General features: G+C 39.8%; 1 long non-coding RNA gene across 1 annotated transcript in view; it reads left to right on the forward strand.

Annotated features, from left to right (window-relative positions):
- The window catches only part of LOC136833419 (uncharacterized), an 83,390-nt gene that overhangs the window by 54,801 nt on the left and 4,855 nt on the right, over nucleotides 1–23,734 (forward strand). The window contains exon 2 of the long non-coding RNA XR_010851462.1: nucleotides 2,687–2,737. This is a non-coding gene — a long non-coding RNA (uncharacterized lncRNA). The remainder of the gene's footprint in view (nucleotides 1–2,686; nucleotides 2,738–23,734) is intronic.

Below are 23,734 nucleotides of genomic sequence, written 5' to 3' on the forward strand. Positions count from 1 at the left end.
AGTTTTTTATACACTGGCCAATGCTATGGATCATGGAGCTGGTTACTTAGACGCTGTAAATGTTAGAGAGCATAGCTTTATGACATTATTATTATTATTATTATTATTATTATTATTATTATTATTATTATTATTATTATTATTATTATTATTATTATTATTCAGAAGATGAATCCTATTCATAGGGAACAAGCCCACAGGGGCCAATGACTTGAAATTCAAGCTTCCAGAAAATATGGTGTACATTTGAAAGAAGTAGCAGAAGGTGATGAGAAATGCAGAAAGAAGGGATCAGTTAGTAGAGAAGAAATAATAATATAACAAATTAATAAATAAATGGATAAAAATGTAAGTAAATGATTAAAATACAAGGAGAATTGCTTTAGGATAGTAATGTATTGCATCTTCTCTTGAACTCTCGAGGTTCCAATTGCACGACATCCTCCTTAAGGAGACAGTTCCACAGTCCAACGGTGTAAGGAATAAAGGACTTCTGGAATTGAGAAGTTCGACAGCGAGGCACATTTACTGCATAGTGGTGCTGCTACTATTCAGCCAGTCTATTGTTAGAATAGATTTCTCAAAATAGTATAACCATTTATAATCATAATCTGATTCTTTTATTGAAATATCTCACCCCTGTCATAAACGGACAATAGTCATTGCCCAAATCAGTGTTCTATAGCCACTAACCCCCTCAAAATAAATGGTAAATAACTCATGAAATAAATAAATGGTAAATAACTCATGAAATAAGTAACTCATGAAACACAGGAGTGTAAAGAACTCCGCATTTGCAAAACGCATGATGAGACTGACTGATTTATCGTGAATGATCTGGCGTCACAAATATGAGGGTCACTGATGCCGTGCATGTAAGAATTGACCTACATATCCGTATTTTAAGAATGAATGTCTCCTGCTTGTCACAGCCACAAATAGATCAGCTGACAGGCTTTTCGTACATCAGGCTAGCAATGTCCATTATCCTGTGAGCTGGCATTATGCATATTCAACCCACTGATTTGAGTTGAGTGATAGATTCCATAATGTTCCGGTCAAATTCGCCGAGGTGATATTTGAGAATAAAATAAGCCCCCTTCTTTATAGATCAGTCTCAGGCTAAGTACAAAATTGCGAAATTTCAGGTCTAACGTGAGGTGATTGGAAAGATTTTCTGTTGTTAAAAGTACTGGTTTCAAACAGACTGGTGCGCATGTGCAGTACCTCTTAACATATGAGTCGAGTCGTTGGAATAGTCATTTTGAAGTGTTGTGACCTCTTATCAAAACTTATATGCCATTCTTTTGCTTATTAAGTCAGTACAGAAAAGTTAATTTTGGTTAAACTTAGATGAAACTGTAAGAAAATGTGTCACGGTATTTCAGTGTTTCAGAAAGGAAAATAGACAGATGTTAAAAGTTTTCAATATAGTTCATACGCAGAACGTACACACACACATGTATCTATATATTTATGTACACATATATATATATATACATATATATAATATAGATATGTATATATACATATATATGTATATATATATAATATATATATATCTATATTATATGTATGTATATATACATACACACATATATATATGTATGTATATATATAATATTTACATATGCATATATTTCATGTTGTTCCTCCCAGTAGGGACTAACGCCGGAAGGGTAAAGTCTTTCATTTCTGACCATATTTATAGCTATACCCTTTCCCTTAACACCAGCTGACACTGATACCCATTTATAGCTTGGTCGAAAGGTGAGCAGCATTCCAGGGTCAAACCACTGACCTTGGCAAGGAAAACCCTAAAAAGTAATTTACTGAAGGGCATAGTGTACATTTTTGGGATCTCGTGACGCAGGATAATACCCATTACTTATCAGAAAGGTGAACGACATTCCTTGAGAAAGTATATACGAGTAGAAGTTGAACGAAAGGGAAAGGTATGTTGTTATCGTAAGAAATATGTTTGTAGCACGAGCGAGCTCCAAGTTAAGTCTAAAATGGTACAAAAGAGAAGAAGCGTGTAATTTCCCTGCCAAATTTGGCTACTGAATGACCTCGCAAGCCGTAATGTAAAATTAAAATCTTTTAAAAGGAAAATCTTGCCACAAGTTAATGTCATAAATGTATCTACTCTTTAACCAAAGTTCCATAAACCTCTGGGGTTATATTACTGTCATACCAAATGCATCTTCGGTATAATCACAAAAGCGATGAATTGCCTCGCACGGTTTTGAATGTCGTGCAAATTCTTGACTTTTTTTTTACTCCGTAGGGTGTTAGTCCAGTCAGTGCACCTCACGTGTGCACTGTAGGCATGACTTAAGGTACTTTGCAGCGTCCCTTCCTTCGGCCCCTAGCTGCAACCCCTTTCATTCCTTTTGCTGTACTTCCGTTCATATTCTCTTTCTACCATCTTACTTCCCTCAACCCTCTCCTAACAATTGTTTCATAGTTCTACTGCAAGTTTTACCTCTTGTTACACCTTTCAAACCTTTTTATTCTCAATTCTCCTTTTAGTGCTGAATGACCTCATAAGTCCCAGTGCTTGGCTTTTGACCTAAACTTTATATTCCATTCCATTTCACTGACTTTCTTTACACAGCAATTTAGGAAAGGAGAAGTTTGAAACAGAAAAAATCCGGTCATTTAACATTTTTTTCTGTTTTAGAGCAATGGAAGAGACGGCGAAAAAGGGAGAACTTTGGATGTCCAATCAGAAGTAAGTGTTTTTGTTTTCCTTCAGGCTTCTCCTACTAGAATTAGTATTCCATGTAACTGTATGAGGAAACAAATATTGAAGGTTAATCAATATTATTTTATTAGTAACGCCAACAATAATAAGATCATCATCATCCTTTCAATGGTAAAAGCAAAAATTATTGTAATGTCTAGTAGTTGTATTAGTGTTAATATTACTTCAAGAACTTACAGAACCTTATGAAAAACTTGAAAATAGTTTATAAGAAGAGGAAGTATCAAGAGAGACTTCACTTGAGCAAAGGTTAGTACAGATCCTCTTGCCAAGTCTTATTTTAAACTCTCTTACCGACACTTTTAAAACCTTTCCCTGAAAATAATCTTGAAACAGTTGTTAGGAGAGGGTTGAGGAAAGCAAGATGGAAGGAAGAGAATATGAAAGGATGTATAGTAAAAATGAACGAAATGGGTTGCAGCTGGAGGCCGAAGGGATGCCACAGAGAACTTTTTAAGCACTGCCTACAGTGCAGCACGTGAGGTGCACTGATGGCACTACCCCCTTACGGGAACTTGTAACTTTCATGTACAGTATTCATTTATTCACTGCAGTTCGATATTGATCACCTGACATCAATTGCAGTTCGATATTGATCACCTGACATCAATTACAGTTCGATATTGAGCTCCTGACATCAATTACAGTTCGACATTGAGCACCTGACATCAATTACAGTTCGATATTGAGCACCTGACATCAATTACAGTTCGACATTGAGCACCTGACATCAATTACAGTTCGACATTGAGCACCTGACATCAATTACAGTTCGATATTGAGCACCTGACATCAATTAGTCATATTGTTTTGAGGTGGTTGGATCAGTAATAAGTGAGGATTAAGAAAAGCAGATTGCTAGGTGAACATTATAAGCAGAAATGTTATAAGAGCATTGTGGACACTGCTAAAAAAAAAAAAAACTATGAATGCAGTGCAGTTAAGAGGGGGTTTCTGATTGACATATAAACATCAAATGTCAAAAGGAAAATGAAAATGTCACGTACCAGAAATTCCGATGATTTCCGTGTTATGATTCACATGACAGCATCATAGGTGATCGGAGATAGATAGCGCACACCCACACACACTCTTTATATTTCGTTTTATCTGTTAATCAATCCTCTTTTTAACCGGTTCACTTTGTTCTGGCTGCCTCAGTTTTCGTTATATTCTTGAACGTCAGTTATTCGCTCCTCGTTCTTTATTATTATTATATTTTTATTTATTTCTGTTATTCATATGCGAGAAGCGAATTGCTTTTCATGAATAAATTTTCATATGCTCAGCTCTTCTGTGTAACTTAGATGAGACTGAATTATTAATTAATTGTTATCGCTATTTCGGTATTGTTATTGTTGCAGTCATTATTTTTCAAGGATGAGTGTTATTTTATTATGTAGTGCGTTGAGATACTCCTTGCAATAAAGGACTTTCCACTTTGTATATATATACATACATACATGCAATATAATACACATCAAAAATTGCCTTCATATTCTTGCATTTCGATCTAAGGCTTTGTTGTGTGACAAAGCATACCCAAAAAATGTAAAGAATTCGAGAAAGTTAAGAAGGGCATTGTGGTTATGAATATATATATATATATATATATATATATATATATATATATATATATATATATATATATATATATATATATATATATATATACTTTACATCAAAAGCCGTTTTTGAGATTACAGTAGTTCCTTATGCCGGAAGCTGTCTAGCTGGGTTCTCTGTATAAGTAAACATCTTTCATTTGAAAAACTTTACCCAGAGTGTTAGTAGTTCTTGAAAGTAAATGAGAGACGTGATTGAATTACTGTGCGTCCAACGCTAAATCTCATTATACATATGTTACATGATTCGGTCAGTTAATTAGTTTTATTACTTATTTCATTGGATTTATATCGCCTTGCTTTACCACAGACGCACGTAATTCTGTCAATTAATGCCAATTAATGCCACATACTAAAAAAGGTTAGGTTGCCAGCCAAAACTAGTATAACAGGAAATAGAGGTTTATTGCATCTATATGCATTAATTTAGCAAACTTACTGGAAAACTAGTTTCAACAAAAGGGAAGATAAAAGGAAATGGATTATTTACAGGAGCTAACAGCAGCTGAAAATATTAGTCCTAATCAAGACAAATACCTCAATGCTAAATAGAAATGGTCGCAACAGATTTAATAAGCCTCTTCAAATGCTTTTATAAGGCAGTTGAATGCAGTGAACGTCGAAATGAGGCTTCTTGGCACTGATGATGCGGATTCTTTTCCAAGCAAGAGGAATTGTCCAGGCTCAAGGCGTACACACTTCTGGAAAAGATGTATCCAGATAACAATCTTGCACTACAGAAACACTCACACGTCATTACTTAGTCACAAGGGATGAATCTTATATCAAGAATAGTACTTTTAACACCATGGAGGATAAATTATGTAATTTCACTAGACAATAATGAATGCATTTAATATATAACTTCATAAATGGGATATGCTATACTAGGAGCTCTTAGTCAAGGACTGTTTAAGAGATGTAAATCTGAACAAGGAAAAATGAGTTTCAGTTGAAGGGAAAAAGAACTGGGAGTAGTTGTCACAATCAGACTTACCGCTGGATGAGATAATGCAGTGATCAGTTGCATTAAGATTCCTTGGTCCGTTTGGAATAACAGTTTTCTCCCTCGTGTTAAGGACAAAGGGGGAGAGACAAAGCGGGCTTAGAGAGAGACCTGAGTACATCATATCTGGAGTATATCTGCGCTGAGAGTAACGATGTGTGGGTGGCTTCTGGCTGCTTGCTTCAGGCTCCTCCCACCAAGTGTCTGGCCTGAAAATGACAATAAGCTCACCAGTACACAGGCCAAAGGAGACTAAGCTGTAGGAACAGTATCTCTAAGATCTGTCCTAGCAAAACCTATCCCTGATTTATGGCCCTCTGAGCTAAAATTCTCGCCCGTCGGCCGGGAGTGTACGTTCGTTTGAAAACAACACCTGGGTTTCCCGCCTTGACTCCCTCTCATGCGAGCAGCCTACATTGTCTGCCCCTTACTTTAATAAAGTTTGAGTTTATTATTCTGCTGAGGAGAGCAAGGAAAGGAGGTCGAACAACAAATATTTATAATATATATATATATATATATATATATATATATATATATATATATATATATATATATATATATACAGGACAAAAACAAAGTAATTCAGAACAAGGTATTTTTTAAGTTTCTCTCTACTATTTAATATTTTTGTATGGCCTTCATCTGCCTGTACCACAGCCTGCATTCTTGAGGGTATGATTTCAGCAAATCGCAAAAAAGCTGACTCAAACTCCATTTTCCCTGAGCACTTCAGTCACCTCTCTCTTGCAGTTTGTCAAGCTTGTATACCATCATAGTTCACTGTGAGCGCTTCAACACGATCCTTTAGAATACTGCAATGTTTCACACACATTAAGGTCAGGGAGCTACAAATTCACTTGACGAGAAGAAGAAATCGATACCACTGTTTTGAAGCTTGGCTCTGTGTCTGAAGAGCCTTGAAACATGGTGCTTTATCATGCAAAAATGTGACTTCTTATACAGATAACACATTTTCAGGATCTTTGAGAAAATACTCCACCAGTAAACAGTTTCTCTGGAAGTATTCGCCATTCCATGACTGTCCTTTTTCTTTGATGATCCACATTAACTATTTGGCTGTGGAAAACAGAAAAATTCCCGAACATTCAGGAAATTTCACAACTTGGCGATAAGCGCACGTCATTGCTGATATCATCCAACTTTGCAGCCCAAATGATGTCATTTTTATGATTTCGCTTCCTGACTGTGTAAATGAAGAATTCATCTGATGCGGCAACATGGAGAAAGTCAGCTTCATCCCAATCTTTAAAAATGACCCACAAAACCATGCACAGTCTTCTCTCTGTTGTTGAGTGATGTTGGGCTTGCTGATAACATGAAATGGCTTGATAGATTTTTTTTTTCAACTCACGGTATACAGCACTATAACTTCTCTTCTTTCCCCTTTTGTTTCTATTTGAAAGCGCCAATTTATGTAAAAGACTTTCTTGGTCTACCACTGCCTCAGCTATGATATCTTTTGACTCTGAAAGGACTTCAGGCCTTCCAAGATTCTCCTCTTTTTCGTGTTGACAGTCATATGGATTTTGTTCCAGTTTCTTTTAACAAAGGATTCATCTCTTTTAATGTATTTAGCTCTCCAGGAACGTGAAATGAAGGATGCGCCAGCATCCCTAGCCCTCTGAAGGTTATAGCCAGGTTCAGTCAATCCATCTGATTTTCTCGAAGTCGTTGGTCATGGCTGTATCTAACTCCGTCAATCAGTCTGAAAATACAAAAATGCCAAAATGAAAAATAGGCAATAGAACTTAAAATAATGTATTGGAGATAGCTATAACAGAAAACTTCATAACTTTCCATTTGTTCTGTGGAAGGGGGCCTCTAAATTTCAAACACCCAGTATATATTATATATATATATATATATATATATATATATATATATCTATATACACATATACACACACACATATATATATATACACACACACACACACACACACATATATATATATATATATATATATATATATATATATATATATATATATATATATATATATATAATATAATTGTTAGCATTGGACGCACAGTAAATGAATCACGTCTCTCATTTACTTTAAAGAAACTACTAACACTCTGGATAAAGTTTATCAAATAAGAGATGTTTACTTATACAGAGAACCCAACTACACAGCTTCTGGCATTTTGATGTAAAAGTAAAAGTCGACTGCGACCACAGTGAATACCATTCGTATATTTATTTTGAAAAAAGGACAATTTTGGCTACAGCTAAGTAGCCTTTATATTATATACGGATTAGGTAGGATCTTAAACAGAGGTATACAGAACCCACAAGAGGTGAAATACATAAAATACGTCCTACGCGAGGGAAATTCCATAGAAATCGAGAAATTGAATTTAACATCGGCCTAAGTCGACCCAGAGCCCTCAGGCAGCAGGTCTGTGTATGAATTTGACTTTACAAAGAGACCAGGGACCGTAAAGTTTCCTGATCTCTATATTACATACTCTAAGCTGCAAGGGTCTCTGTTTGAGATTTCTCTCTGGAACAGAATGGTTATGTAGATAACTTGGTGGCTCTATGCGAGTCACATCTGTTGTGTATTATTTGCTGATAGCAGGGATGACTGTTATAACTGTATTACAAATGATATATATATATATATATATATATATATATATATATATATATATATATATATATATATATATATATATATATATATAAAAATATATGTAAACACACATATATATGTATGTATATATATGTATACTCCATTAGCATCGAAAGCATTAGGATAGGGCTCCTCCAAACGACAGTTAATTAAACTGGTATTTATTTAAAAAACCCCGCGAGCCTTCTCTGCGACAGCCACTGAAAGAAAGATGGTAAAAAAGAAAGTATAAATAAAACATTCCTGCAGAAAACGCTTCTCTCTCGCATCGTGTGTATTTTCCCACCGTCAGGTAAAAAGACAAGGTAACATTTTCTCTTTTACTTCTTGAAAGGAAGTTTCGTTTTACTCCTCAGTCTCGCTCGGAAATTCTCCTCCTGTCTCTTCTCAAAGGGACTTAAGTTCACTTTACTTTTTTCTGTTTTATTTATTTCTGTACTGAGGTTTCTTTGTACTTTCACGTCATTTCAATTTATATATATTTTTTACACATGGTTCCTTTTATCTTCTAATAAACTTGTGAATATATACAGTTTTTCTTTTTGTTGTATTGGAATTGATTTCTGTTATATAAGTTTCTATATAACTTATATATTGGATGGATAGAAGGAACATGAAATTAAAGAAACACCTTTCATATTCTTTTAAATAGGCCTATTCATTTAGCATTTTGTTATCTACTGCCGAGAGAGAGAGAGAGAGAGAGAGAGAGAGAGAGAGAGAGAGAGAATATCATTATTTTTGTATGGTTGATTCATTGTCACTTGATAATTATAATAGCTACGTTAAATGTTTGGCTTTATTAACTATTAGATGGAAATTAGTAGTAATATTAATGAAATCCTGCTTGCAAGCGCTCGGAGTAGTAATGTGGCTGACCCACGGCGTTATTACTTTTTAAATCAACAGGCAATGAATTGTTAGTCATTCTTTATGTTGTAGACATTGGCAAAATGTGCAGAAAAATTCAGGGATCTATTAATAAAATGATTATAAAGAAGCTATTATGTATCTAAACGAACAATATCTGTATTTTTTAATATAATATGAGAGCAATAAATTTTAAACACACACTTTTCACAGTAATGACTATAGTGACTCATTTTACTAGCAATTGCCTTGTAAGTTGTCAGTTAATGTTTTTTCATATAATTTGTAGAATGGCAGTTCACCTCAGCCAAGTTACGTGTTAGGATAGTTGTATCAGTGGATTGCAGTGAAGGTAGTAAGTATACTAGGGGTAATATTGTTATTTAATTTTCCGCCTAATACATTAACCATAGATTTTCCAGAAGCTTATTTCGTGATTCATGCTTTTCTTACCCATGGGCCTGAGCTTGTACAAACTAGTGGAAAATAACATGGCCTTTTGGTTCATTTCTATCATTGGTAGGAGACTGGGCTAATTATATAATATAGCCTAATAACATGTGGTAACATGCACGCAGCCCATATAAATTTTACATATTGATTGGATTCTCCTTTTGTTGCGTAGTTGATATTGTCAATTCGTAATTCTTTACAAAAGCCCCGCATCAGTATTGTTTTTTTTGATGTGTTGGGTTGTGCCCTTGAGGGGTCGCAGAGGGGCGGCCAGCCTGGAAACTAAATGGGGCACGATTGCCCTAGGATTAGAGTTAGGTGGTTGTGTTAAGTTACTGTACATATTAAGGGGTTTTGTATTATTTTAGTAAGGTCAAACACCAACTATTGATGCGGACCTTTTGTAAAGAATTACCGTGAATTTTCTTAGTATTTTACATTAAACCATTATTGCATTTTGGACATGGAAATCCCATGGTAAATTTTTGTATTATTTTGCATAACACCATTATTGCATTTTGGTCATGGGCATACTATTTTCTTATGTTTTAATGTTTTCTTTGAACGTTTCTTATATTTGTTTCGTTAGTAAGTGAAAACTAGCCTATTAGAGAAGAGGGTAATTCTAAGTATTAGCTGGGCGCCTGTTTTTACCTTGGAAACTGGTTTTTTTACACTTTTAAGGCTTCTGATACTGGTGGTGCATTTGTTTGTTGTCGGCCAATTGGAATGTCCCTTCGCCGTGTTTAGTACTGGCCTGGGTAGGGGCGGCAGTAAACATACGTTAACTCAGTTATTGCACTTGTCGGACGGGATATGAACCATTCAGAACAGACGCACCCATGCTCTGTCTTGTGAAGATTGCGTATGGAAACCCCTTGTTGGATGGACTTCAGGGGTTAATTACAGGTTAATTACATTTGTGTGACAAAAATTGAAGGTAAATCCATAATTAGCAACTGAAAAACTGTAGAAAAAGTCAAATTAGAAGGAAATCGCCGCTGTGGAGCTACTACTTAGATCTACCGAGAAAGGCCTATTGGATCCCACTGTTATATCCTACAATTCGGGGGGACCTCACTGGGAAAAGCTGGGATTTTGGGCGGGGGAAAACACACAAGGGTGAAATACATGGATAACTTCAACTTAACCTAACTTATGGGGCTGGGTGGGATTCACCCCCTTGGAATGCCCCAACTCAACCTTATCTAAGGAGCTGGGTACTTACCTTGCTGGGAAGCCGGGGAGACCTCACCTAACCGAACTTAGGGTGTTGGGGCCTTGCATAATTGGTGTCTGGACCCCCTACCTAACTTAACGTATGGTACTGTAAATGGAAATAATGGGGTTGCTACCTAACCTAGGCCTCACATAGCCAGGGTGCTTTAGTGTCCCATGGACCCCCAACTAACTTGACTCTTGTGACAATATAAATTTAAATGATAGGGTTGTGATGTAACTTAACATAACCCAGGGCACTGGACCTCCTAGGCTACAATAGGTTAAATCCATGCTTGTGTTTCACTCATTTTGTGTTCTCCCCCACTGGGAAAATCCCACTTTCCTGTTGTTCTCATTGTTCATGTGTTTGTGGTGGAAACTCAGAACCCACTAGTGTCTGACAAGAGATTCAAGAGTTATTTGGTTCATTCATTCTGAGACTGTTATTGCAGAGAGTTTGACCTCATAGATTAGAGTGTAGATGTCTTTTTGTAGTCTTGAAATGCAAAAGGAGGTGTCAGAGAACACCCTTTCTGGTATAATGAAGTGATCAAGCAGATGAATGGCTTCCCCTGTTAGGAGGAGTCATTCAGCGTAGGTGGGAGCTTACAAAGCCAGGGGCGTTAGCTTGTTGTTACCCTTTCATAGAAACTACGTGGTTTCTCAGGAGATGAGGGCAGGTGTCTGGCAGTGCCAGACTTTCTTTACCTCTTTTTACTGTAGGGACGTTGTCCACAAGTCATAAACTCAAAAGGTGCAGCTCCCTCCACTTCACCCCATCAACATTTTGGGGGGGGGGTGCCAGTTGTTGAAGCTATTATCTGAACCCTTCAATTTATTACTTTTGCTGCCCTATCTTTGGGGGCAGCACTTGAATCTCTGAAGTTTTCTTAGAGTGAGAGTACAGGCACATCTCATTCTGGCTTGGTAAAATAATTTTTCTTCAAACTGAGACCAAAAACCCGCATGTTATCACAAAAAGAAGAAATTTATAAAAAAACGAAATAAAATCATTTATAAGCTCATAGGTGCTAATCAAGAATGGAATGAATTTTACCACAGATTAGTTTTTAAACCCACCCCTCTCCAATTTCAGTGTGAGGGGAGGCTTTGCAACAATTTATTGCCCATGCCATTTACTCTTGATTTTCTAAAAAACACCCGGAAAATCATAAAACACATATCTAAAAAATTGCTCTTTTGTTATATACAGGAGAGTCAGTATAGCAAATTGTAACAGGTACATAACATATAATATCTATATATTACAGGTGTTGTGCAATAAAAATACAAAATGCTAGTGTTATTGGAGTTATGATGGACCTCAGACTAATCTTAACCTTGGGTCCCAACCTAGCCGTGGGTCAGGTGTTTGGCAATCCTTCCCCTCAACCTGACTTAAAAGTGCAGTAAGTCATAGAGTAAATTACAGGGATGTATCCTAGCCTAACCTAAATTAGTGCACCAGGCCCCACCTGACCAGTGGGCTTTGCCACTGCAGACCCTCCCTTGTAACCTGACCTTGAATGCCATAGATCATGGAAGTGAACACAGAAACCATTCCAACCAAACATTGCACTTTTAAGTCACAACTGGCAAGGGGGCCAAACAGTGCTTGTTCTCTTAGCAGTGAACTCTGCATATTCTTTACCCAAAGGTAAGATGGTATATCTAGAAAGTACACTTTGTATAAGTCTTCTTAGCCCAGCACTGTAATTCATTTAAGTCAGGAGAGTCATTTATGAGTGGAAGGAATTAGGCACTTATAGATGGATAGAGTTGTTTATTGTTGATTGTGCTCATAAAATTAATCAAGTTAGCACTCTTGGTATCAGCAATTCTTATGCACAAGTTAGCCCTTTTTAAACTTAATAGGCTATATTAGGTGTTGAAAACGGGGAAGAGTCAGAAAACATCTGGAAACAAGTTAAGTATGCACAAGCGCATATCTACCCCTTACATCTTGTCATCTTCTTTCTCCAGGGGCATGTCTGTACCTATCATGTGTTTCCTGTATGTATCCTGCAGGTTTGAGGTTTTAACCCCTCCCCCTCCTCTTGTAGTATAATTCCACACTAGCAGGCTTATGACAGTCTCATACAGTTTCTTGAGACAGGTCTGGTGATTGTAAATGTGTAACCTATCCATCCCATCCAGGTTGTTCACAAATGAATACAACCTTTTATGTTTTTTATGGTTTCTTGTGGTTGCTGTAGAGTCCCTGTTATGGCTAAGTATCTTCAGATTACTCATCCTTTGGATCAAGCAGTAAGATTGAATAAAAGACAAAAACTTGAAGCACAGTGAACTGTATCTACTCTCCCTTCATGTCTTTGAAAGATCTTTCTCTGTCCTTTTGTGATCTCTTTCTGCTTGTGTGTACTGTTATGAAGGTGGGTTTTTGGTCTTTTTCACTCTGGGTGAAAAACCAGGAATTTACAACCCAATTATTCCTTTGTAGAAACAGTTACTGTCAGTTTTGTTTCTTCCCTAGTGACAGGAAGGTCACTCATGTAACATGGATCTAGACCTCCATTTATACAGATTGCATATGCTAACAAGTTGCTGGAACATTTTCCTTGTGTACCCAGGTTTCAGCAATTCTGCCTTTAAAACTATGGACCATATCTACAAAGTATACTAATTCCTTTTTTTGTACTGCATTCATTAAAGGATATGTATACTTCAGAGAAAAACAGGTGTTTCCATCAAAATCTAAATGCGGTATAAATGGATTGTAGTAAAATAATGTATTAATGTTTTTAGTTTGTTTTTTCATTAAAGAAGGATATATACTGAGAGAGAGAGAAAGTGATATTGCAGCACATGCAACTTACGCGTCAGATATATGCCAGCTATAGTAAAACGTTCCCGATAAATTTCAAGCTGTAACTTCTTCCAGGTAGGTCAGGTAGTCTACCAGCCACCGCCAGCTGGGTGTAGAATAGGAACCATTCCCGTTTTCATGTCAGATTTTCTCTGTCGCTGGTTCGGCAACATCTGTTGTTGGTTCCTTCTGCTTTGATTTTCTTTTTTTTCGCTTGCTGAGGATTATTTTGGACTGACCTTTGGTGACGTATTGGATCTTTGGCTTGGCATACGCTTTTGTGGACTGTTTTTTATTTCGGCTTTGGTATTTTCTTATAGAATGTCTGATCAGAGTGTTGCACCGGTGTTTCGTGTGTGTGTGAGGTCTGATTGTAAGGTGAGACTACCGAAAGCTTCGGTAGATCCTCATTCTGTATGTTCGAGGTGTAGGGAGAATGAATGCTCTTTTGATAACACGTGTGTTGAATGTGAGAATCTCACTGAACTGGAATGGAAGGCGTTAAACTCTTATGTACGCAAGTTGGAGAAGGACAGAGTTAGGAAGGCTTCTTCTAGAAGCGCTAGTAGGTCTCTTTCCAAGGAGGTAGATTTAGAACCTAACACTCTTCCAGATTCTCCTGTCACTCCAGTTGTTTCAGCTCCTTCACCCTTCATCGAACCTGTGGATTCGTCGTCGGAGATGGCTGCTATGAAGGCTACGATCCGCAAGATGCAGTTGCAGATGCGAGCTATGGAGGAAAAGAAAGTGAGAAGTGATAGTGATTTGTGTAGTGTCCCCAGTGTAGTGGAGGGGCGTCTGACCGGCTCCGCATCGCTCCTAGGCCTAGACCTCTTCCAAACTCCCAGACCCAGTGGAGGAGGAATGTCGACAGCCGCAAGGGGGATGAAGAGCTCCCCAACGGTCAGGCGTCCCTTCGGCAGCTCCTGTTGACGCGTCCCAGGCTGCCTTAGATCGCCGTAGAAAAGGGATCTTAAAGAAGTGTTTCTCTTCTTCTGCTTCTTCGTCTCCTAAACGTGGTTGGAGTTCGGCTGAGGAATCGCGTCCTTTGAAGAGGACTTGGAAGGCTCCTAGAGGAGACGCCTTGGACTCTAGCCCTGAGCGCTTCCCTGAAGGCTCTCCTGTTTCGAAGAAGAGAACTCGTAGATCTTCCTCCTCTTCTTCTGGTGTTCAGGAGTCCACCAAGCAGATCCTGGTAGGCCTCCAGGCTCAACTCGCTGCTCTTGCTGGCTCTTTATCAAAGAGCTCCTCTCGTCGGAAGGATACCTCTCTCCCGATCAAGTCCTCCAAGAGACTTTCTTCTCCTAGCAAGTCGTCTTTTGTGAAGCGTTCTTCTCCTGTTAAGCGCCCCTCCAGCAACAGGCGCTCCTCTCCTTCCAGGCTCTCCTCTCCTGGTAGGCGCTCCTCTCCTTGCAGGCGCTCCTCTCCGTCCAGGCGCCCCTCCGGGGAGGCGCTCCTCTCCTGTTAGGCGCTCTTCTCCTGGTAGGCGCTCCTCTCCTGGTAGGCGCTTCTCTCCTCGGCGCTCTTCGTCTCCGAATAGCGCCTCTCCACCCAGGCGCTCGCGCCATCGTCGTCGTCGGTCTTCTCCTGTTGGAGATACTTTCTCCACAGTTAAACGCCCTGCTCGTTCGCCTCGTAGAAGTTCCTCTCCAGCCTCTTTTTCGTCTGTAAGGCGCCCTTCTCCCAGCAAGGGCTCCTCTTCAGTTCGAGCTGCTTCTTCTGTCAGGCGCCAGTCAGCTTGTAGGCGCTTCTCTCCGGATCATCGTTCTCCAGTGGACAAAGGCTCCTCTCCTTCTAGGCGCTCTTCTTCTGACAAATGCCCCTCTACTTCTAGACGTTCTCCTCCTCCTTCTGGCCTGGAGGCGTTATCGGAGGACGAATCCCCTAAGGATATCACAATTTCCGATTACAAGAGGTTGACAGCTCTTCTAGTCCAGGAGTATGGAGATTCCCTCAAGCCTGCTTCTCCTCCTTCTCCTGGTTCAATGCTCTCGAGCACCAAGGCTTCGAAATCTTCCTCTCTTGTTAAGATGCGTCCTACGATCTCCATGAAGAAAGCTCTTAAAGGTTTCGGAGAGTGGCTTTCTTCGAAGAAGGATGCAGGCAAGACTGTCTTCTCCTTGCCTCCCTCTAGGCTTTCGGGAAGAGCGGGAATGTGGTACGAGACTAGGGAGCCTATGGGGTTAGCTCTCCCCTCTTCTGCTGGCTCAGACTTTTCTTCGCTGGTGGATTCTTCCAGAAGGCTCTCCCTTAATTCGGCCAAGGCTTCTTGGGGACTTTGTGAACTGGACCATTTCCTCAAGGGCCTTTTCCGTGTGCTGGAAGTGTTCAACTTCATGGACTGGTCTCTTGGGGCCTTAGCCAAGAGAAGTCTTGGGGCCAATTCCTGTGTATGGATGACTTTGTGAGTGTTTTGTCTTGTTGGACAAAGCCGTGAGGAATGATTCCTTGGAGTAGCTGCCTTATTAGACTGGTATACTCAAAGAGAGAGGTCATTATTCCAGCTCTTTCCTCACCAAGTCCGTGTCTCCTCTTCAGAATCCTGCTCTGTTGCTCCTCTTTCTCTCCCACCTTTTCCTCAAAATTTGGTGAGGAGAGATTTCTGCTCGTTATCAGAAAGCGACACAGGATCTTTTATTGATCATGAGAGGATCAAGACCTGCTGTTCCTTTCGCCAAGAAGAGGAGAAGGCTCACTTTCAGGAGCCACTTTCGAGTGGTCAGCCGTCAGATCTCCTTCAAGCAGACCGAGAGAAGATCCAGGTCTTCAGGACTCTGCGTCCATCAAGGAGTCCAAGTGAAAACCAAGTCCTCCAGACTCCAGTGGGTGCCAGACTGTTACAGTCAAGTCTGGGCACAGAGGGGCGGACGATTGTCCTCTCTCTGTTTTGGAGGAAGGGGTACCTTATCCCCTTTTTCAGGAAAGTCTCCATGACATCAACTCCCAGGGAGTTATCCACAGATACAGGATCCCGTCAAGAACCAAGCCCTTCTTCTAGCCGTGGAACAAATGCTGAAAAGTCTGCCATAGAACCCATTCAAGATCTCCATTCCCCGGGTTTTACAAACTGTTTTTCTGGTTCAAAATCCTCGGGAGTGGTGGAGACCGGTTCTGGATATGAGCTCCCTGAACTCTTTTCGTCGTAAAGAAGAAGTTCCAAGATGACGACGCTTCAGTTCTGTCGCCTCTTCGGCCAGGGGATTGGATGGTCTCCTGGACCTTCAGGGATGCCATTTCCCCACGTTCCATCCATCCCTCCTCCAGGAAATTCTGAGGTTCATGATTCACGGCAGAAGTTTTCAGTTCAGGGCCCTAGCTTTGGACTCCACAGCCCCCAAGTGTTCACGCATCATTCTCAAGAATGTAGCTCACTGGTTGCACTTCTGGAGGGTGAGGATATCAATGTATCTACGACGATTGGCACCCGGTCGCAGTTCGAAGAACCGTTGTCTGGGAGGACCTTCGATCACCCTTAAACCTGGTCCAATCACCGGACTTTTGCAAACCTACAGAAATCCCAGATGATTCCTCAGCAGGAAATTGTTTACCTGGGATTCTGGATGGATTCTCGGGGATTTTCTGACAAGCTGTCCCCTGGAAAGCGTGAACGCTGCCTAGAAAAGGTGACAGTCTTTCTAGAGAAAGATGCCAGTTGTTCGGTGGATGAGTCTGCTGGGGACTCATTTCTTCTCGGCTGAACAGTTGTTTCCTGGGAAGACTTCACCTCAGACCCCAGTTCTACCTAAAGGAGAGATGGGACCGGAAGTCTCAGAGGACTTGTGGACTCTCTTCCACATATCATCAGGGTAAAGAGGATCTCAGCTGGTGGATTTAGACCCAAAGAAGCTAAGCAAAGGACTGTCTCTTCAGTTGCAGGCCTACCCTAGTGTTGTTCTCAGACGGCCGGAGTCGGGATGAGGAGCAACACTAGGCTCGAAGAAGTGTCAGGCACCTGGGAAGGGACCAGGTGAACTGGCACATCAACAAAGAGCTGATAGCGGTACATTTAGCTCTCATCAAGATTCTGAACTCTAGTCTACTGGACAGTGAGTCAAGTGAACTCCTGACAACCACCACAGCCCTGGCTTATATCAAACAGGGAGGGACACATTCTTTCTCCCTGTACCTTGCAGCAAGGAACCTTGCTGTTGTGGGCGGGGAGAGAAACATCGACTCCTCACCAGATTTGTTCAGGGAGAAAGGAATGTGGAGAGCGGATCTTCAGCAGGAAAGACCAGGTCCTTCCACGGAATGGTCCCTCATTCAGGAGGTTTGCGGAAGCTGTGTTCCTGTGGGAGAGGCCGAATATAGACCTATCGCAACCCATGGAAACAAGAGGGTTGAGAACTACTGCTCACCAATCTCGGACCCCAGAGCAGTTGCAATAGACGGCCTTCTCCCCAGAATGGACAGGATTGAGAGCGGAGTATACTTTCCCCCCATTCAAGATCTTGGGGAAGTGGTAAGGAAGTTTGCATTTCGGGCGCAACTGGAGCTGACCCTGATCGCCCGTTTAGCCAGCCAGAGATTGGTTCTGAGGTACTGGAATGGATGATAGACTTTCCCAGATCGGCACTCTCAGGATCGATCTTCAACAGCCCCACTTCCACAGGGTATCACAAGAACCTTCCTGCTCTAAACCTAACTGCCTTCAGACCGTCGAAGGTCTGGTCAGGCGGATTTTCTCACAGCCTAAAAGCTGGCGCCAGAGCCCGAAGATCCTCTACCTGCGCCTCTACAGTCGAAGTGGAAGCCCTTTGGAGATGGTGCCGGACCTGATAAGATATCCTCTTCCAGTACCTCTGTAATGGACATTGCGGATTTCCTTATCTTAGGAACAATGCAACCATGGTTTCCACAATTAAAGGGTTGCAGGAGCATGTTATCTTCAGTTTTCAGACACAGAGTGTCTGAAACATCCTGGAAAATAGACCTTCACGATCTTATAAGGTCTTTTTAAACTTCTAAAAATAAGTCCTAGACTCCCAGCTGGAATTTGACGTGGTCCTGGGAAATTCTAATGTCTAAGTTTGAGCCTCCTCATCAACCTCTTCAGGATCTCTAACCAGGAAATCACTCTTTCTCTTTGCTTGCTTCAGCTAAAAGAATAAGTGAAATTACAAAACCTTGGAAGGTTCTGTTGGTTTGAGAAGGACTCGGCTATATGCTCCTTCAAACCATTCTTCCTGGCGAAAGAATGAGAACCCTTCTGCAAAACCTTGCCAGGAGTTTTGAGGTAAGGACCCTCCGATCAGTGATGGGACAGGAGCTGGAACACTCTATGCCCTGTAAGAAGTCTTAAATTCTATTTAGAAAGGAAACAGCTGGGAGGATCGGCTGAAAGTCTTTGGTGCTCTGTCAAGGATCCTTTGTTATACTTCAAGAATGCCTTTTTTTATGATATCATCAAAGAGGCTCATCTTTCGAAAGATTTAACATTTTCTTAGCTCTAAGAGTTAATGTCATGAGGTGAGAGCCATTGTTATCTTAGCTTTCACAAGTCTTGGTCCTCTCAGTGCATATAGGACTTACATACTGAGATGTAACTCAGCGTTTGCTTCTCAATATTTGAGAGATGTTCAGTGACATATGATAAGAGCTTCTCTCTAGACATCGTATCCGCTGGTTCGGTGCTGGGACAAGGCTAGTCAATCCCCTATTGGATTTAGTTAATTCAGTGTTATTTTAATGCTTGGTGATGTGTGTTTTTATGGTTGGTTGAAAAGAGGTTGGAATGGGTTAAGCCCTCTTTTTCATCTTCTTATCACTAACAAAGGTTAGGGCTTGGTCAGGTGTCGAGTTTAATTTATCTTGCATTTTTATTTTATGGACACTCAGCTCTGTCATACAAGAGGATGATAGCCCTTATGTGATCGGTCATGATGGAGTCAGCCCGTAGAGGGCTATGGCTCTGCCATGGGTTAATCCCCGTTGATATGATCCAGAAGGGCTGTCAGTCGCCGTCACCCTCGATGACTCCTGAGGCAAGCAGACTCATAGACAGTATCCATAAGTCTTCGGCCCAATCAGGTAAGAACCATGGTTTTTGTTTATCTCAACATATGTTGTTTTTCCGTTTTTTAGTTGCTGCTGTCTCTTGCCCTCCTCCAAGGGTGCCAATCAGCTAAGTATATATCTGACGGTAAGTTGGGCATGTACAAAAATGATATTTTTATGATAAAATAAAGTTTTGCACATACTTACCCGGCAGATATATACGATTAATGTCTTCTGCCCAGCCTCCCCCTCAGAGAGACAGTGGAAGAGAAAATCTGATTGAAAACGGGAATGGTTCTTTTCCCGCCACTAGCGGCCGGGTATGGTAGATCACCTGGATCACCACAACCTACCTGAATTTCTGTCGAACATGAGTTTAGCTAAGAAATTCTGTTGGAGGCAATATATACTAGCTAAGTATATATCTGCCGGGTAAGTATGTAACAAAATTTTTATTTTAATAGTAAAAATATCATATTCGCAGGATACCAGCAACTCCCCACAAATAGCTAAAAATCCATGAATACTTTTTAGAACCCTTCTAAAAACACTTAGAACTACCTATTTTGGATAAAATTCAAACACCCAAAAACTAAAAATGCTTGGGGTTAGGTTCCAAAACACCCATCGTTTATTGAAAAAACGTATTCCGGGAATATAGCCCTTGCTCTGCAATAGGGTATGTACCATGTGTACATATATGTGCCTAGCCTATAACACTATAAAGCATACTCTATACATGCTGTATAGTAATTGACATTATCCATCAATTCCGAGGTACATGGAATGACTATGATAATTCAGCACAAAGAGAAATTGAATAACAAATAAGAATTAGGTTACTGCACTATGGTATATCGTATATATACAGTAACCCTAGCCTACAATATACTTTACTCTATATTCACATAATATCGTATTATACAAAAATCAACATAATGAATATGCATCTTTTCCATGGATCTTTTAAAATGTTATGCTTTAATTCACTGTATCCAATAATATTGTATATATTCTTATATTGCTTTTGTATTATAAATTACGATCATAGCCTAGCAATCAATGTTTTGGTTTGAAAATCAATTACGTGGTAAGTTTTATTTCACCTTATTTAACTTGGTTCAGAGCGCTTTTCTTGCTTCTAGTCAGCGCAAATGAATCTCTAGATACTTTATTTATATGGGCAAGGTTATTTTTCACTATAAGAAGTGGTTTTAAGTCGAAATAAAGCTTAAATAGCCTCGTTGCGAAGTTAATTTAGTTATTTTTTTGTTAATAGATGATGCATGTTTGTTTTGTGTAAAAAAAAAATTCAAGATTGCGTTTGCTATTTTCACTTGATTTCATCATAATACCTGCTTTATGTATGTATCGTTTATTGGCTTAAAACTAGCAGTAATATGTGTTCTTTCACGCCCAGTAGTTTTGATTAAAATTCTTTCTCTCCAATTTTAATTATGGTTGAGTTTCATCCATGTTGCCGATGCATGATAATTTTTAGTCTTTAGCAGCTTGAACATTGTTTTCTCAGCTTCAGCTACAACTTACAGCTTAAATTTAGCAGCGTATTTCCCTGCTGATCTTTTATCATACTGAATAAGTGTATAATGTAAAAATATATCGATCATATTCTACTTAATGTCATTTGTACTATAACTACAGTAATTGTTTACTACTGTACGATGGTTGAAATACAAGCAAAATGGCTGTTGTTATCCGATTTGGTTATAAGCAAAACAACAGTTTCTTGTTAGGTTATTTATGGCTGTACGAATTTACACAAGAAACGTTACTGACAATACTTTTATCATTCTCTTTTACTTTTTTAAGTAGAAGATGGTATGAAGAGATGGAGGAAAAGAAATTGGTCTATTGTAATTTGATCTCTCTCGTTGCCTGATTGTACTCTGCTGCCTGCGTCCTCGCGAAATTTAAAAATATTTTCTAAATATTGTATTGGTATTAATTCCTTACCCCATCACAAAATCGAATTATTGTAAGGCGAATTATTGTAACTTTAGCACTACCTGGGTACCTGAGTATTACAATAGTTTATCACAAAAAGTGCATTTAGTCATGAAAATGACATGAAAAATACTGTAATTAGGGAATATTTCTCTGTGAAAAATATCGCGAATGGGTGAATTTTCAGCGAATAATGCATATATATGTTCCATAGAAAAACCGCGAATAGGTGAGTCCGCGAATCTTGAGACCGCAAATATGGGGGGTTACTGTATAACCTCAGTTGCCATCTTGTTCCCATGCAGTGGTCTTGCTTGAGCACTGCGTGTGCATGGGGGCTACTTTTCCATGAACACTGCCATTGCTTATGTGCATGCATTATCCGTGCCAAGTGAGATGCTGTATGTGCTCATGCACATGCACTACCCATGACTATATGCTGTGCATACTTGCAAAATGCACAGATTTGTGCAGTAGCTGTGCCTACACTGTACGTGCTGTTCATACTTGTGCAATGCATGCATTACTTGTGCTTGTACAGGCAGTTCCCTGTTTATGGGAAGGGTTCTGTCCCCGGCGGTGCGCTGTAAGCCGAAAATTGCCGTAACCCGAAGATCATAATTATAATGGGTAAGTAGCACTTACAGCACCGTAAGTTCAGGTAATGGTGCCATAAGGTGGGTAACTGCGCCAAAAAATTGGGGTTAACGGCGCCATGAGGCAAGTGCCGTAAGTACGGAATGATGTAACCCGAACCTGATGTAACCCAGGGACTGCCTGTGTATGGCACATCTTTGTGCTTACTTGGTGCTCCACTGTCATAGAGTGTAGGAACTGATTTTCTGGTTTGGCTACTGCAATATGTACAGGACTGATTCTGGATAACAGTTTAGTTTATTCGTGATTTACTCCAGTGTCATAGTTTGTGGCTCTACACACCACACAGTTAGGTTCGCCACACAGTTAGGTTCAAAGAGTAGTGTCTCCAATCAGGAGAGCAATCAAGGGTGAGTTAGTGTGTCAGCTTCCTCTCCTTAAGGAAATGGAATGGAATATAAAATTTAGGCCAAAGGGCAAGACATCTGAGGTAATTCAGCACTGAAAGGATAATTGAAAGTGAAAGGTTTTAAAGGTGTAACAGGAGGAAAACCTCACAATTGCACTATGGAACAGTGTTTTGGGAGAGTGGAAAGAAAGATGGTAGCCAGAATATGAACAGAGGTACAGTATAAGGCATGAAAGGGCTGCAGCTAGGGATCACAGGGACGCTGCAGAGAACCTTAAGTAATACCTACAGTACACAGAGGTGCTCTGATGGCACTACTCCTTACAGGGTCCTCTCTTCAAGGGAGGATCTTTTTCAGTATGCAGGGATTGGTTGGACCCTTCAAGGATCCTTATCTTTAAACTCCATGCAAGTTGGATGACTTGAAACCAGTTCTTTTGACAGTTCATGCTTTCATGATGTTCTGTCACGGAACCAGCCTATGTATTGGGCATTGGTCAGTTTCAGATTGGGTGCCAGCATGAAAACAGCAGCTCAGGTTATCCTTGGACATGCTTGTGCATTGAACAGTCCTGTTCCGGAGGAAGGCCATCTCAGGATCATGGATATTGTGATATGACACAGTGGATATAATGTGTATAGGCAAGTAACTTGAATGATATCTGCTTATCATCACACCATTTGTGTCTACTGTTCCTCATGTCATTCTTGGAACGACCTACAGTGCATGAATATCATGTTTATCACTGCCCTGGTCCAGCACTATTCCTGATAGGGATCTGCTGCCAGTGTAGGACTGATTCAGTTTTCTGCTGTGTACCTCTGGCCAGTAAGGGATTTCTATTATGGTCAAGGTTTTGTAATTGATTTTCCAATGGGCTATTCTCTCATAGTGAAGTATCTCCCTTGCACTCATGCTTGGATGGGACCATGCACAAGGCAGAAATCTTTTTTAGGTATTGTATAGATGCTTTGTTTTTCAAATAACCATTACAGATTGTATGGCTGGATTCAGAGGGCATTGGTCCCATGCTCATTATCACAATCACCAAAAATGGTCTTCTGCCTCTCTAAATCTGATGTCATCAAAGTCCAACCTTTGATGATTATCATCTCCATTGTTTTTTTTTAAGATCCTGATGATAGTGGTCAGCCTTATTTTTGTTTTTTGTAAGCTAAATCTTTGTGGTTGTCATCTGCTTTTGTCTTTATATTACTGTGCGTGTAAATTGTAAATGAATAAGAATAAAAACTATATTATGATGTACTTTTCATTAAACATGCTTCTAGATTGTGAATAAATAAGGATAAAAGTTTGTGAATGAATAAGGA

Source organism: Macrobrachium rosenbergii, chromosome 51 (genome assembly GCF_040412425.1).
Source record: "Macrobrachium rosenbergii isolate ZJJX-2024 chromosome 51, ASM4041242v1, whole genome shotgun sequence".
NCBI classification, from domain to species: domain Eukaryota; kingdom Metazoa; phylum Arthropoda; class Malacostraca; order Decapoda; family Palaemonidae; genus Macrobrachium; species Macrobrachium rosenbergii.